The sequence below is a fragment of the Dermacentor andersoni genome, chromosome 1, assembly GCF_023375885.2.
Source record: "Dermacentor andersoni chromosome 1, qqDerAnde1_hic_scaffold, whole genome shotgun sequence".
Classification (NCBI taxonomy): Eukaryota; Metazoa; Arthropoda; class Arachnida; order Ixodida; family Ixodidae; genus Dermacentor; species Dermacentor andersoni.
Window position 1 is genome coordinate 106,272,244 of NC_092814.1, and position 14,076 is coordinate 106,286,319.

The following is a 14,076-nucleotide window of genomic DNA, read 5'->3' on the forward strand; positions in this document are numbered from 1 at the left end:
GTTCCGGCCAAGGCTCGCTTACACAAACTTCGGCGACGGCGCGTGCGGGATTGTCGCTCACCGGAGAGAGCGGCCTGGCCTTCAGCGGTGTTGTAGTCAGCCGCTCTTCCAGCCTACACGCGTTGGACGGCGGCGATCGCATTACGACAGAAGACGCACCCTGCTTCGCTCCCGGCCCCCTTCCGCACGTATATATAGTAGGCCACTGGCGGACGATGCGCCGATGTACACGCAACCGTTTAACGCCAAACTATGCATGCGGCTAATATCTTGAGCCACGTGTGAGCCGCCATGGGTTAGAGAAGGATACCTTGGTAACAGATGGCCACGGGGAGATTCGAGGGCAACATAAGAAACATCCCCTGCAGGGGCGTAGCCAGGGGGGGGGGGGGGGGGGCTTATGGGGCTTCAGCCCCCCCCCCCCCCCCCCCCGAAATTTTTTGTGCTGTCGTGCACCGCCGACCAAAACAACCCTCACCGCCGGAAATCATTCTGGATTTTGTCTAGAATGCCCTTTTCACTCTCGGAAAGACATTTCAGCGCGAGCATTGGGAACTCCGGCTGGATTTCGGGGCAACTTCCATGCACCTAGAGTCACATAACGCAAGAAGCCCCATCCGAGCACGAAGTTTCAAGGGCGTTTTGATGGCGAGCGGGCTCGTCGCGGCATCTCGCGGAGGCCGCAGAATTTACGGGGCGCATGGATTTCAATTCTGAGACTATATGTATAAAGTTCTCATAAACTTCTTATGCGAAAGGTGCATTGACTTTTCCAAAGTCGTTCTTTATATCTTCAATGCAGGAAACTTTGTGGGTTTACTGTCCTTCATTTGACGCCATAGGTGCATTGACTTTTCTAAACTCGTACATCAGACCATACCAAGAGAGAACCGAAGTCAACACCCTATCAGACAAGTTGACAAAGCACGCAGCGAGGTCCGATGAGACGAAGCGTTGGGGTGGTTCATTTTTGCCGTCAGGTCACAAAAAATAATATCAACATATTTTTCACCTGCGCCAAAGCATCCATGTCGAGATACTAAAACCAGGAAAGGTAACTACGTTCGTATTTATTTTTCTGCGTTGACTTTTATTTGCGACGACACATTGAGCCTGTTCAATTTTTTTGTTCTCGATACCCACGGGCTGCCGGAGCCAACCAGAGCGCATGCGTTTTTCTCATGTTGCCCCTACCACCGCGAGGCGCACTTCGATGCGCGTTCGTTTTTCTCTTGCCGAGTGGATTTTCGCCTGGCAGAGTTTTGGACGCTTTCTGGCTAGCAGACGAGAAAAAGAAATAATGCGTGGTCGCTCGCTGCCATTACTGCGGGGACTCGACGGATTGCAAAGCGTTCGCTTGAGCGTAACCACTCCGGAAAATTTTGTCTCACCGGTGTAGGATACCTATAGCATCATGCGTGTGGTTCTCTATGGACCAAGCGTCTAACGTTTTCTTCGATATTCATTCGGTAGCCACAGTAGGTGCCCAATGTAGGCATGCGATTGTGGCCAACATGCTTTCCTTTGCGTTTTATATATATATATATATATATATATATATGCATATATATATAGAACTTGAGTGGTGCTACAAGGTAAACAGAACAAGTATTTAATTTAAATACTTGTTCTGTTTACCTTGTAGCACCACTCAAGTTCTTTACGTTTGAAAGGTAGCCTGAAAAATCCCTCTTTGCCCACATATATATATATATATATATATATATATATATATATATATATAAGACATTGTTGTGGCGGAGTGAATTGTCGCATGCACGTGAAAGTTCGATTTTGTTACTTCTTCTTTTGCGGAAAGTAATGGGTCACGGGACGCTTCAGTTGCCGAATATTCTTATTATATTACTGCCGTAGCAATTATATGGACACTCCAGGCGCATTCCTGTCGTCGCCCTCATGTTCTGTATAAAGTCCAAGGGCGATAACATCGTGTCCACGCGCCGCATGCTGTATGTGCGAGTGAAAGTGTAGGGGGGTGGGGGTCTGGCATAGGTGAGCCGACGATGGTGGCTCAGTCTTGTATGCGCAAGGGAGAAAATCGGGGAGGAAGCGCGCCGCCTCCTGTCGCGCGCGATACATCCGGGGGAGTGGAGGGAGGGGGGCTGTGATCTGTGAATCTGTGGTTGCGCAACATGTTTATTTTCCTTGTTTGACGCATTATATACAGTGACTTTTTCTTATATACATAGATTTATTGGAGACTTATAAGTATATTTAAATATCTTGTTTGCGAGGTTCGTATTTACGTGCAGTGAACGTTATTTCCAGTGACACATTTTCGAGGGGCCCTTTATCATTCGCATTTGTATATTCCATTGTATCTTCGCATTTCTAATGTACGAGGGCGAGTCAAAAGAAAGTGAGCCAACCCACCCCGCGCAATAACGGTTAGGTTCATCATATGCGAGGCATGCGCGTAGCACAAAGGCATCTCTCATTTACAAAAGTGACACGCAGGTGTGAGTATAAAGGTTCTTTAATGCTCTAATACACTAAGTTCAACATGGTTGCGTGACATAATGGACCCTCTAAAAGTTGCACAGCGTCGTATCGTGAGGTTTTTGACAGCTGAAGGTGGTTCCCAAACAGAAATTAATCGCTGTATGGCTGCCGTGTACGTTAAAGATTGTATTTCATTGGCCACTGTGAAGCGTTGGAGCAAACGGTTCAAAGAAGGACGTGAAAATTGCAAAGACGATCCAAGACCGGGTTAAAGCCACCATGCGATCACCTTCAACACAATTGCAAAGGCAGATAAGCTGATTAGAGAAGAACGGACGATAAGCATCGATGAACTGGCAGGGCGTGTGAACATCAGTTACGGTTCGGTTCACACCATTATTCATGAAGATTTCAGTTATCGGCTCTTGTGTGCGCAATGGATGCCCAAGGTTTTGAACCACCGCCAGACGACGGAGAGGTTCGGCGCTGCCTTGACTCATCTAATCCAGTATCACAATGAGGGTGACGAATTTTTGTCTGCAGTTATGACCAGGGATGAATCATGGTGCCACTACTACGAGCCTGAAGCGCGACGGCAAGTGCTTACAGTGAAAACATTTGAATTCACCACCCCTAAAGAAAGCAAAGGTCGTCATTTCTGCTGGAAAGGTGTTGTTGGCTTTTTTTTTTCGATCGTTAGGGGCCATTAGTGATTCAATTTGCTAAACCTGAAGAGACTATCAATCGTTTCCGATATTGTGAAACGCCGGATCGGCTACGTGTTGCGATCAAGAAGAAACGACGTGGAAAATTGAGTAATGGGGTCATCTTGCTACACGACAATGCCCGTCCCCACGTCGCTAATAGGTTTAATACAAAACTGGCAAAGTTCAAGTGGGAAACGGTGCAACATCCGGCATACGGCCCAGACCTGTCGCTTTGCAATTTCCACATTTTGGGGCATTTGAAGAAACAGCTCAAGGGAACCAGGTTCGTTGTCGGATGATGACGTGAAATAGTCATTTACAGACTTCTAGAAGCAGCAACCCAAGGATCTTTATGAGACAGGAATCACGCGACTCGTCAGTCAGTGGGACAAATGTCCAAGTGCTCATGGAGACTACTTTTAAATAAAGTACCCCGTTTGTCATTTCTTCGCATTGACTCACTTTCATTTGCCTCGCCCTCGTATATCTTACAGAACTCCTGTTTTTTATATGTGCTCTCTGTTGCGACTATAATTTCGGTGGAATTACTCACAATACACGACCGGTGACAGCTGATGCTGCGCAATACGTTGTAACAAAGGACAACGTCATTGAGATTTCTCGCTGGCCGTTGGATATGCACAAAAATGTAAACAAGGTTCTTGAATGACAAAAGTTTTATTAAGTTATTCATCCTCAACTTGTTCATTTCATGGTCTTTACATTTTTAAATCAACGGCATGCACTGCTTTGCTGGTCTCAAACTGATATAGTTCTAAAGTTCGTGGGATATTTTCTTTACTTATTAAATAGGCAGGCAATATGGAAGTATTGACATCAGTTATTTTGGGCACAACTTTTGAGACATACGAGTATATTCTTTTATGAAAGAAATACATATTTTACTTGTCTTGACAGTGCGTAGCAATCAAGAATTCGTTTGCAGCATCTTTGGTAATGGCAATGCAGTTGTTGTTCATGTATTTGATCACTCGACAAATTATATAAGGAATAGGTCGAGTTGCAAGTTGAGCCCCCCCCCCCCCCCCCCGAACAAAATTTCTTGCTACGCCACTGATCCCCTGCGCCTCTTTGCTCTGTACCTGAGGCACCGCGCCATGACTCTGCCGAGGTTCCAAGAGCTCACGCCAAGGCCAGTTAGGCAGCTTTCCTATTGTCCAGTTCTCACTTGCAAGTCTGGTCGAGCGAAAGTATAACGACTGATGGATACCCCTGCGTCTCTTCCCTTTTGCTTTCGCGTATAGCTGGCGAATGCCTGCATAGTATTCGGTGTGCTCCACGTATATTTTTGATTCTCTTGTTTTATTAATCGTTAATTACGTCCAATCAATCTTACGAAAGTGTTTTCTTGGTCCACACGAGGGCGACGGCGCACAGCTCGCGTAACTGCATTAATGAACAATACTTGTCGCGATCCCAGAACGTGTCAGTCGTTTTGACTGCCGCCAGCGGCTTTGGGGCGGCGTTTGTCACACGGTGTGCATAAGTAACGACCACGAGCAGCCCACCGCTGTCTGTATTTCACAGCTCAGCCTGTGGCAGCTTCGCCGGGGCGAATCTCAGCGGCGGCGCGCGATCGTCTGAATAACGCAAGAAAGAGGCGCGGGAGGGAACCGAGGAGACTCCGCCGGAGACTCCTCCGGACGGGGGAGGATGGGCCGCGCCTGCGCGCCGCTTCTTTTCCCTCGCCTTCGAGCCGTCAGTTGCCGTGGGTGCCCTGGGTTCGAACTATTAGCTGGACGCGGATAAGCACGGGGCCGGTCACGTGGTCAGACGCGTCATCGCGCCGGCCCGTGCAGTCCCACTATAAAAAGAGTTTGAGCCTCCCTCGCGAAGGGAAGCCGCGCACTTCGAACGAGTCCCGACTGAGCGGTCACTCCCGAAGACGTCCACGCTGCGCTCGCCGGCCCTCTCGATCACGCGAATTCGCGAGCTCCGGAGGCACCAGCCAGAAGGCAGCGGCGCACAAGAACAGCGCGGAGGACTCGTCTTGAGGTGAGCGCTAAACTGACAGTTTGTCGGCTGTCGATTCGGCCGAGAACAGTTTTGACCCAAATTCACCGATGCGTTCTTAGCTGAGATCGGTTCCTGAGTCGCCGGCGCTCGTCGGATATGGGTCCCACTGTGGAAAACGAGATAATAGCCAACGTGCTAGCTAGAATATAAACTACTCTTGATCTGTACGAACGTGCTCGTGAACTCGTGACCACTCATTTTGGCTCAGTACGGAGACTTGTTCGCGTGGTACGTTACTCTTGCGCGCAATACAGTTGTCGCGGAGAAAGCATACGAACGTCGGGCGTTCTCTCTGAAGCGTAATTTATCTTATTTGCGTGTTTCAATGACAATTTTTCAGAACGCTTTCATCTATAGGACAGCACAGATTGGAGTACAGTTTACACACGTGTGCAAGGCTTCCGCGAAAAACGATAAAATAGACTTGTCGCATCATCACTATGGTTTCACATTGTTCTGTTATGTGTGACCTCGTAACATTGTCATCGTCACTGTACACCTTAACTAAGGCTGATTTCACAAACAACGCAAGTTGTCATTCATTTATCGTATAAGCGAAATAAATGTTCAAAGAAATTACTGAAAAACTTGCATTCAGAACTTTCCACGAGGAAATATTCAGAAAAGTGTTAGCGAACTTGCGCGTGTGATGTATTTTAACAGTTGGCGACCATCTATGCGATGAAAATTAAAGTTGACATGGTTGACATGAAAATTTCGATTAAGTGATGGTGACGCACATGACGTGTGCCCGTCCCTCGTAGCTTCACGCTGTACACATGCCAGTACTTCTGCAGGGTGATTCATTTTGCATTGGTTGCTGATTCATTCTTGATTAACCCGGAAGAGAAAAACTCTATAGCCACCAAGTCGTTTCTCTCCTTCGTCATGACCTTCTTTTTTTTTTTTTTTCTAAGCTTCGTCTCTGTATCAATTGAAAGATCTAAAAAGAAAAAAATTAGGACGGGTCTATTTCGCTCTAAAAATTGCATTCATGTAGCGCTTGAGGCCTATTAGTATGTGTCAGTGTGTCCGTTAATCGTGCTCTCAACATGATCTGCATAAATTTATTGCACGTTCAAGCGCCTCGCTGCAGAGAAGTGCGTGTGTGTGCATATATATATATATATATATATATATATATATATATATATATATATATATATATATATATATATATATATATAGAGAGAGAGAGAGAGAGAGAGAGAGAGAGAGAGAGAAAGGAGAGGAAAGGCAGTAATATGCGTATGGAGGGTGCGCGGCGCTGCAGCACTGAAGGAAAATGGCATTGGCTAAAATATTTCTTTTGTTCGTTCTTCTATCACCCGTATTGGGTAGAATTTCTGGGCAAGTGTTCCACAATGTTTTACTTGATGAGGACCTTTGAGTACTGCACGCTGTGGTGCGTCATATGTATACATCAGTGCTCAATAACTTGGTTCCGTCGCAGATCGTCTGTATGAGCCGTACGCACTTAATTCGGTAGCGCGGTAATTCGGTAGGCTCTATCGCGTAAAAAGAAAGCTATGTTATAGCTAAGCGTGTTTAGGAAAATTTCAAAAAAAAACTTTAAACGGTTCGATGTAGATACAAATAGCCGCGGCTCCACAGCCATACAGCTACAAAGAAACACGTAGTGGCTTTTCTTTGTAGCCGTACGACTTCTTTCGTGTGAAATTAGCCGAAATAATCTCTCCGCAAGTGTATTCTTAGATATCTCAAGTGTATACACGTGAAACTACGCAATGCAAAAGCATCCAGAACAGAACATTCAGCTCACGTAGTAGCTCTCTAATACAGGAAGGGAAGCACACTCACGTTGGCACTAATCTAAGACTCCAAACTTTGTTCTATTCTGAGTTCTAGACTGTCGTAAATGTTTGAAGGTCTAGTGACAAGCCATAGTTAGAGCAGTGGAAAGGAAAAAAATATCTCACAAAAATACGTGGGCCTTGTGGCACACTTGGGGCTTCGCACAGCGGATTCGCGATGCGCGTTGTTTTGCGAACTTACTCAAGCAAATTATTCCAATAAGGAATGGCACAGCTTCTTGGAATACGTGTAGTCAGTACCAGTTAGGCAGGGGATTTTCAAGCGCCACTGATGTTTCCGGATAACTGCGGAGCATATGAAGGCGCCATGTTTGACTGCATAACACAATTCCTACTTTTTCGGATCCATCGCGTTTCTGAGATGAAATGACAGCGAACAATTGGACGTCTGATAGGTGTGCGCCGTGATACCTAAAACGTCCATATGTCGGTACGGGGTTAAAAAAGAAAGAACGCTGACAATCTTTTTCCTCATATGTTGGCGATTACACCGGCGCCTTTAGGTTTTTGGCCTGTCCGTCGTCTAGTCAGTAATAGTTAACCCATACTCTGGTGTATGGACATCCTGTCTGCGTTCTCCAGGAAGAGCTACGGAAGCGGCTTGCTTCAGAGAACAGCTAACGATGCACACACGATAGGTAAGCCAGCTCCCATTGCAGGGAACAGGCCCGTGCCTGGCGAAACATTTGGTAAATATTTAGTAATATGCTCCAGTTTGCTTGCCGAACTAAGTCGTAAAAAATATACGCAACGCCATCAGGTGTGAGGTACCCCTCCGTCGGTCTTTGCTATACTAACACACGCTAGGCGTGGCCGAGCGCACGCCGCGGCCCCCGTTCCGTTTTGCCATCTGTAGAAACCAGGGGCCCAATTCACACCGATTTTCCTTCGTAAGGGCCCATTGCCATTATAAGTGTGCCCATTTCATATTATATATATGAAATATATATAGGTGATACTAAGTTGCTGTACAGCAAGTTGACAGGGGTTTAAAGATCGACACCTAAGTTCTTAGCTTTGTCGCTTGGCGACATGCAGCATGACGTGCGCGAAGCTTATTAGTCCTGGGTAATATACCCGCGGGTAAAATGCTTCATGCAAGTAGTCCCACTTCCAAGTTGAATGGAACCTTCCATATGCCACCGTAATTTGGAATGAATGGGTAAAAAGTGGAAACCAAGCGGCTCTGCGTGTCAAACGCAAGAATCACCGCGAGACTTCGCTTCGCAACAACGGTAAAAGAATTTGGAGCGCGACACAATTTTCGCGGGAACATCAATGCATCTACCACGAGAACCACATGTACTCGTCACGAAGTTGGCCACTGTTATACTTCGTAGTGTCGTGACGGACAATAGTGCTCCTCTGAGTGACCGCCAAAATGAAAGGGTATGCTCAGCAGGGCATACGAAATGGAATCGTAAAACACGCAAGATATGGGACAAAATGCATCTTCAGCCACGTCGTGGACAGTGAATCCAAACGAACACGTTGGCAGGACAGATTCATTATGCACACACAAAATAGGAAATCGCCTGTGCTAGATGCGGCAAGCTATAGCCCTCGTATGGGCTAACTCGCCGAGATTTTATTCGAAGACGACAGAACAGGCGTCACATTTCCACCAATATGTGCGCTAACACATGAGCTAGGGACCCTGCAATACTTAATGAAGCAATAATGAATAATATTGTCACACCTGAGTGACACATTTTATGCATCAATGAATGAATATAATTTATTGATATGAAAGACGGAGAGGTCGACCTGAGCTAGTGCGCTCTACTGCTACTCTGCACTGGGGAAGAGGGAGAAGGGGAGTGAAAGTATTGGGATGGATGATGACGGTAAGAGAAGTGGTGAGTGCTTATGTACATGAGACAGTTGTCTCGCTAGAGCCGCTCGTCGAGCTTGGTGTCCTGCAGAAACTTCAACAATACTTTTGTTGCACGCATTGGAATTGCAGTGTCAGGCCATGGGCCGAGGATAGCTTCCTCCGACAGTATTTGTCTGCCAACGCTGGCTAGGAAACTGTCTAACGTCCTTCGCTCCAGCATATATGCTGGGCAGTCGCACAGTACGTGTTGCAGTGTTTCGGGCATCTGGCAGTGTTCACAATCAGGGCTGTTCGATTGGCCGATGAGGTGTGCGTAGCGACGGGTGAAAGCAACGCCAAGCCAAATCCTGTGTAGCAATGATGTTTTGCTCCGTGTAAGCTTCGGGGGCAAACAGAATTTACCGTCTGGGTCAATCATATATAGACGTCTGTGAATGTTGTCATAGTGGGCTCTGTAAGCCTTTGTAAGGTCCTGCATGAGTGCCTTGATCATGGAGTTGGTGTCAGGTCGCGAGTAGACAATCCGTACTTCATCAGAGGAAGAGGAGGCCGATCTTGCCTCACTGTCAGCGAGTTCATTGCCAAAAACACCACAATGGCTAGGCACCCATTGAAAGGTGATCACGTGGCCACTTAACTCGGCACTGTGATGAAGTTCGACGATTTCCAGCACGAGCAGATAGTATGGTCCTTTCTTTAAAAAGTATTTTAGCGCCTGTAGCGCTGATTTGGCATCGCACAATATCGTCCATTTACGGGGTGTCTGCGTTCTCATAAAACGGACAGCCTCCCGTATTCCCGCAAGTTCCGCAGCCGTAGATGTCGATTTGTGGCCTAATCGAAATCGTCGAGTAATTTCAAGTTGTGGGATGACAAATGCGGCCGTTCTGGCAGATGGCGTGACCGAACCATCGGTATATACTTGTACAGTCCCACTATATGATGTAAATATATGGGACAGGGTGAGCTGCTTCAAGCCAATGGAGGAAACGTGAGATTTCTTCATAATTTCGGGTATCTGAAGCCTCACTAGTGGTCTTGGCAATGTCCATGGAGGTGTCGCGGAGATGTCGGTGGCCTGGAATCTTGCAGCTATAATGCTTGCGTGACATGCAATAGCTTTAGAAAAAACACAGTCAAGGTTGGTGCTTGGAAGTGTTGACAGTGGATGATGTGAGTGTCTGGTTAGCAGGCGAAGATAGGTTCGCACAGGTTCACAAGACCTGTATATGTCGATTGGACAAGCCCGTGTTTCCGCTATTGTGCCCTTAGTTGACGTGCAGCGTGGCAAGCCAAGACATATCCGTAGTGCTTGTGCCTGAAGGCTCTCCAGCTTGCGTATACAAGATGACCCCATGTTAGATAACACAGGCATGCTGTAGCGTATGTAGCCCACAAAAAGTGCCTGGTACACTTGGAGGAAGCTTCGCTCAGAGGGGCCCCATCTCAGTCCTGATATTACACGAAGAAGGTGTATGAAGTTGGTCAGTTTAGCCCTAAGCGCAGTGACATGTTTGGTTCAAGAAAGACTGCGGTCTATTATCACGCCAAGAAATCTCTGGTGGGTGACTAAAGGGAGCGCCGTTCCGTCGACAATGATTGGATAATGTGAAATTGATTTGCGCGTGAATGCCATGACTGCACACTTAGTTGCTGAGAGTTGTAGGCCTCTGCGGTGCAAGTACTTCGCCGTTATAGTAGCCGCACGTTGGAGCCTTGTACGCACTTGTGGACGTGTGACCCCAGATGACCAGATACAGATATCATCCGCGTACGTACTGATACGCGCTGTTTCAGGTAGCTCGTCTGCAAGGCCCACCAGTGAGATAATGAACAATATTGGGCTAAGGACACCACCCTGCGGAACACCCCTGCGAACGTCATGTCTATCAGTCTCGCCATCCAAAGTGGACATGAAGATGGTGCGGCCACTGAGGTAACTCTGCCGCCATGCATACATCCGGCCACCAACTCCAATATCCTCAAGCGCCCGAAGAATCGAATGGTGGAAGACGTTGTCGTAGTCACTTTTGATATCCAGAAATATTGTGCTGTACAGGCACTTTTGATATCCAGAAATATTGCGCTGTACAGTGGGCTATATGAAAAACGTCGTAATGATTTATCACAGGATAATTTCGACAACTTGTTCCTGAAACCTGAATATAAGCACATATTCGCGTTGCGCACCCTTCAGCAGAGGCGGCCGAAAATCGCGCTGGCGACGTCGTGCTCGACCAGGAGAACGTCATACCGCTACTGAAGCGCCGCAGAGGGGGTCAAACTGAAAGAGCACAAGGCACTTCTGTGTAGTCTACTATTTATAGTGGAGCAACAGCGCGAAGGTATGACCCAGTGTGCTGTGTCCTTAAGGAAGACGGGACGCGAATACGGAACGAACACTGCATATGCCCTGTCCTTAAGCCGTGCCCTGTCTTCGCGTTGTTGCTTCGCCATGATAAGTCGTCAGCTGTAGTTCACAAGTGCACCTTAGGGCGTACGTTTGCCGAGAGGAGGGCCAAGATAATATCATACTTTTTCGCGCTTCGGCAGTGGTCCGAGCGACGCTTCACCCACTTTATATAATCGAGATCGGCCAGTCGTGAACGATGGACGATAAGAAAGGAATAAGATTGAGCGAAAATATTCCGTACATTACACCGGCCTAGAATTCCGGTAACTCACCAAGGATGCGGGAGAGAAATGGATGGCCATGGCATAGTGGAGCTCCAAAGTAAGCGTCCTGTGACGTCGATGACTGCGGCGACACGTGGCTGGAATTGGTTTTTTGAGGAAGAATTTAAAAAATAAACACATTTAATCTGAATATAGCTCAAATTTCAGCCTAGCTACTTTAGTACACATTTTCGTAGCCTTCCAGCGCAAAACTAAGCAGACGCACGGGAGGAGACAACACGAGGGCTTGCGTTGTGTCCTATACCTGCCCGTCTGATGATTTTCCGCTGTAAAAGTACAAACGACAAGAACGCCGAAGGCTAATTGTACGACACTCAACAGCTCCCTCTTTTATGGTGATTAAAAAGCACACCCCATTCACAAATATGCTTAAAATAAAATATCTCAAAGTGCGTGATCTGTGCACTGAAATATCCAAGAGGTCTAAAGCACTCACATACTATGGAGAAATATTAAGATAATTCTATGCGCCGCTACACTTTAGCGAACTTGCCTACTGCCCCACAATATTTTTTAAGAGGCATACATGTGATACACAAATTGATTATTAATAAAAAATGACAATATGGAAACATTTATTGTGCTCATGTAAAGGTATTTTAATATTATTCAATGCGATACTGTTTGGTAGCTCTTGCCTGCTTCTTTTTAACCACTATTGCATAGGCTCGACAGTGAACAGACCACTATCAGCTTATAGTGGTGTTCTATTTCATGTGGAATTCTAAAAATGTTTTTAGGACTAATATGTGTTGCGCATTCGAGTATAGAAACGTGTATACGCGTCCATTTTTTACACTTCATTTTCTACAGGTGCGTACGATTTGTCTATGAATAAAACATGTGTGTAGTTTAGACATTGGGTATGGTCCAAACTTCGAAAATAACATGTGGATATTACTTCGTGTATACAGCATGTACAGTTATACGTTAAATGTTATATGTTTTATAACAAAATAAAGTTTCAATAAGTTTCAAATAACGGCTGCCAGATCCCGTATAGTAGTATATCTGCTTGAGCGAGCTGGCAAAACTGTAACTGTAAATAAGGAGCAATAAAGTCATCATGATATATGTAGTCAAAGCAGACTATCTGCAGCTCTAATTTTTTTGGAATGTCTAAAACATTGCAGCTGATGAGGCAAGGACACAAGAAGAGACAAAGTCTTCCTTTCTGCTCGTCTTATACGTTTTCATACAACCAATCCAGAACGAACAAACTCTAAAACTCTACAGTGAGTATTTATCTCTTAGGTCGACAGCGCGGCAGCACCGCTGGAATTCCAGGAGAGATTGTGAATGAAACGCGATAAACATCGTGTACAAAGATGGCAGGCGAGCTTTAAGTCAACAATTTATACGCTTTGTTGTAACCAGAGTAGAAAAAAGAAAGAGAAAACACTCGGGAAAGCTCGTTACAAAGATGGGAAGTGGTAAGGGTGGACCGAGGGTCCGTTTCATGATCCTAACCCGGCAAATCCATCTACGGCGTGCACACTTAACGATATTATTGCGCCTTATTCAAGGCAACTTGTTTAGTCACACGCAACCAGCAACGTCAGTTTGCCCGTGTGAAAGTGCATTATGTAGTTTACTACTCAGTTCCGAGCTTCAGCAAGACTTCTGACGTCTTCACACTCATTTATTCACCTGCATAATATGTATATACCCCCTCGAGCAATGTGCAAGGGAACGATCACATATCTCCCAAAAGACCGTAGTGGTTAAGTACATACGTCCCGCACGAAAGTGTTCCATGAGACTAAATGTTTGATGGGAAATCGACTTGTTACATATTAGCTTGTCGGGGGGGAATCCACAGATCACGGGTAGACGCTGCTTAAAAACGAATGCGACGTTAACTATGAGATTACTCTCAACTGCATGCCATGTGATCACACTGCGAGCAGGCCTAATTGCGGAGCAAGGCAACACTCGAAACAGCAAGTTCACTTTAACGGGCTTGCTCGCCGGGAGTCTGTTGCAAAGTGCACCTGCAGCGCAGCACCGAAGTAGAGCACGATGATGTAAATCCTCAGTCACCATGCGTATATAGAACATGTGCGTTTGCACCTTTTTAGAGAATGCTCCGCTTGTCCGAAAAATATTTGCTTCCGAGAACGCATTGTGAAATGGGCGAGTAAAGCCCGAACCACAAGGAATAAATTTCAGACGTACAGAAGTCAAGGCAGTCTACATAGCGCGCTCATGACGGCAAAAGCAGATGCCAGAGCATAATGTGACCAGCAGGGCGAGAGAAGACAAGCCACCTTGTAAATGTAGTCGCAAGGTAAACATTTGGGGGAGTTGGTAAGGTTCCATGGTGAGGTAGGGGAGCGCGTATGTGTGCGTACGGCTTCGGCATGTGTTGAGTGCGCTCCCCTACACTTCACCATGGACACGTAGTCGCGCTTGCTCATATGCAGCTGGTTTCGGACAACGTGCTATCGCTAACATCGCCAGCGAAGTCCGGACTCCGGAGTGCGCGGCTCGCGCCTTC

At 46.5% G+C, this 14,076-nt stretch overlaps 1 protein-coding gene across 2 annotated transcripts in view; it reads left to right on the plus strand.

The window, feature by feature from the left end:
- The first annotated feature begins 4,998 nt into the window (after positions 1 to 4,998).
- The window catches only part of CCAP (Crustacean cardioactive peptide), a 100,824-nt gene continuing 91,746 nt past the window's right edge, over positions 4,999 to 14,076 (plus strand). The window contains exon 1 of one of the 2 annotated variants that reach the window (XR_008608679.2): positions 4,999 to 5,186. The gene's annotated coding sequence lies outside the window, so the exon portion shown is untranslated. The remainder of the gene's footprint in view (positions 5,187 to 14,076) is intronic. The other variant, XM_050193487.3, reaches the window with a different exon arrangement.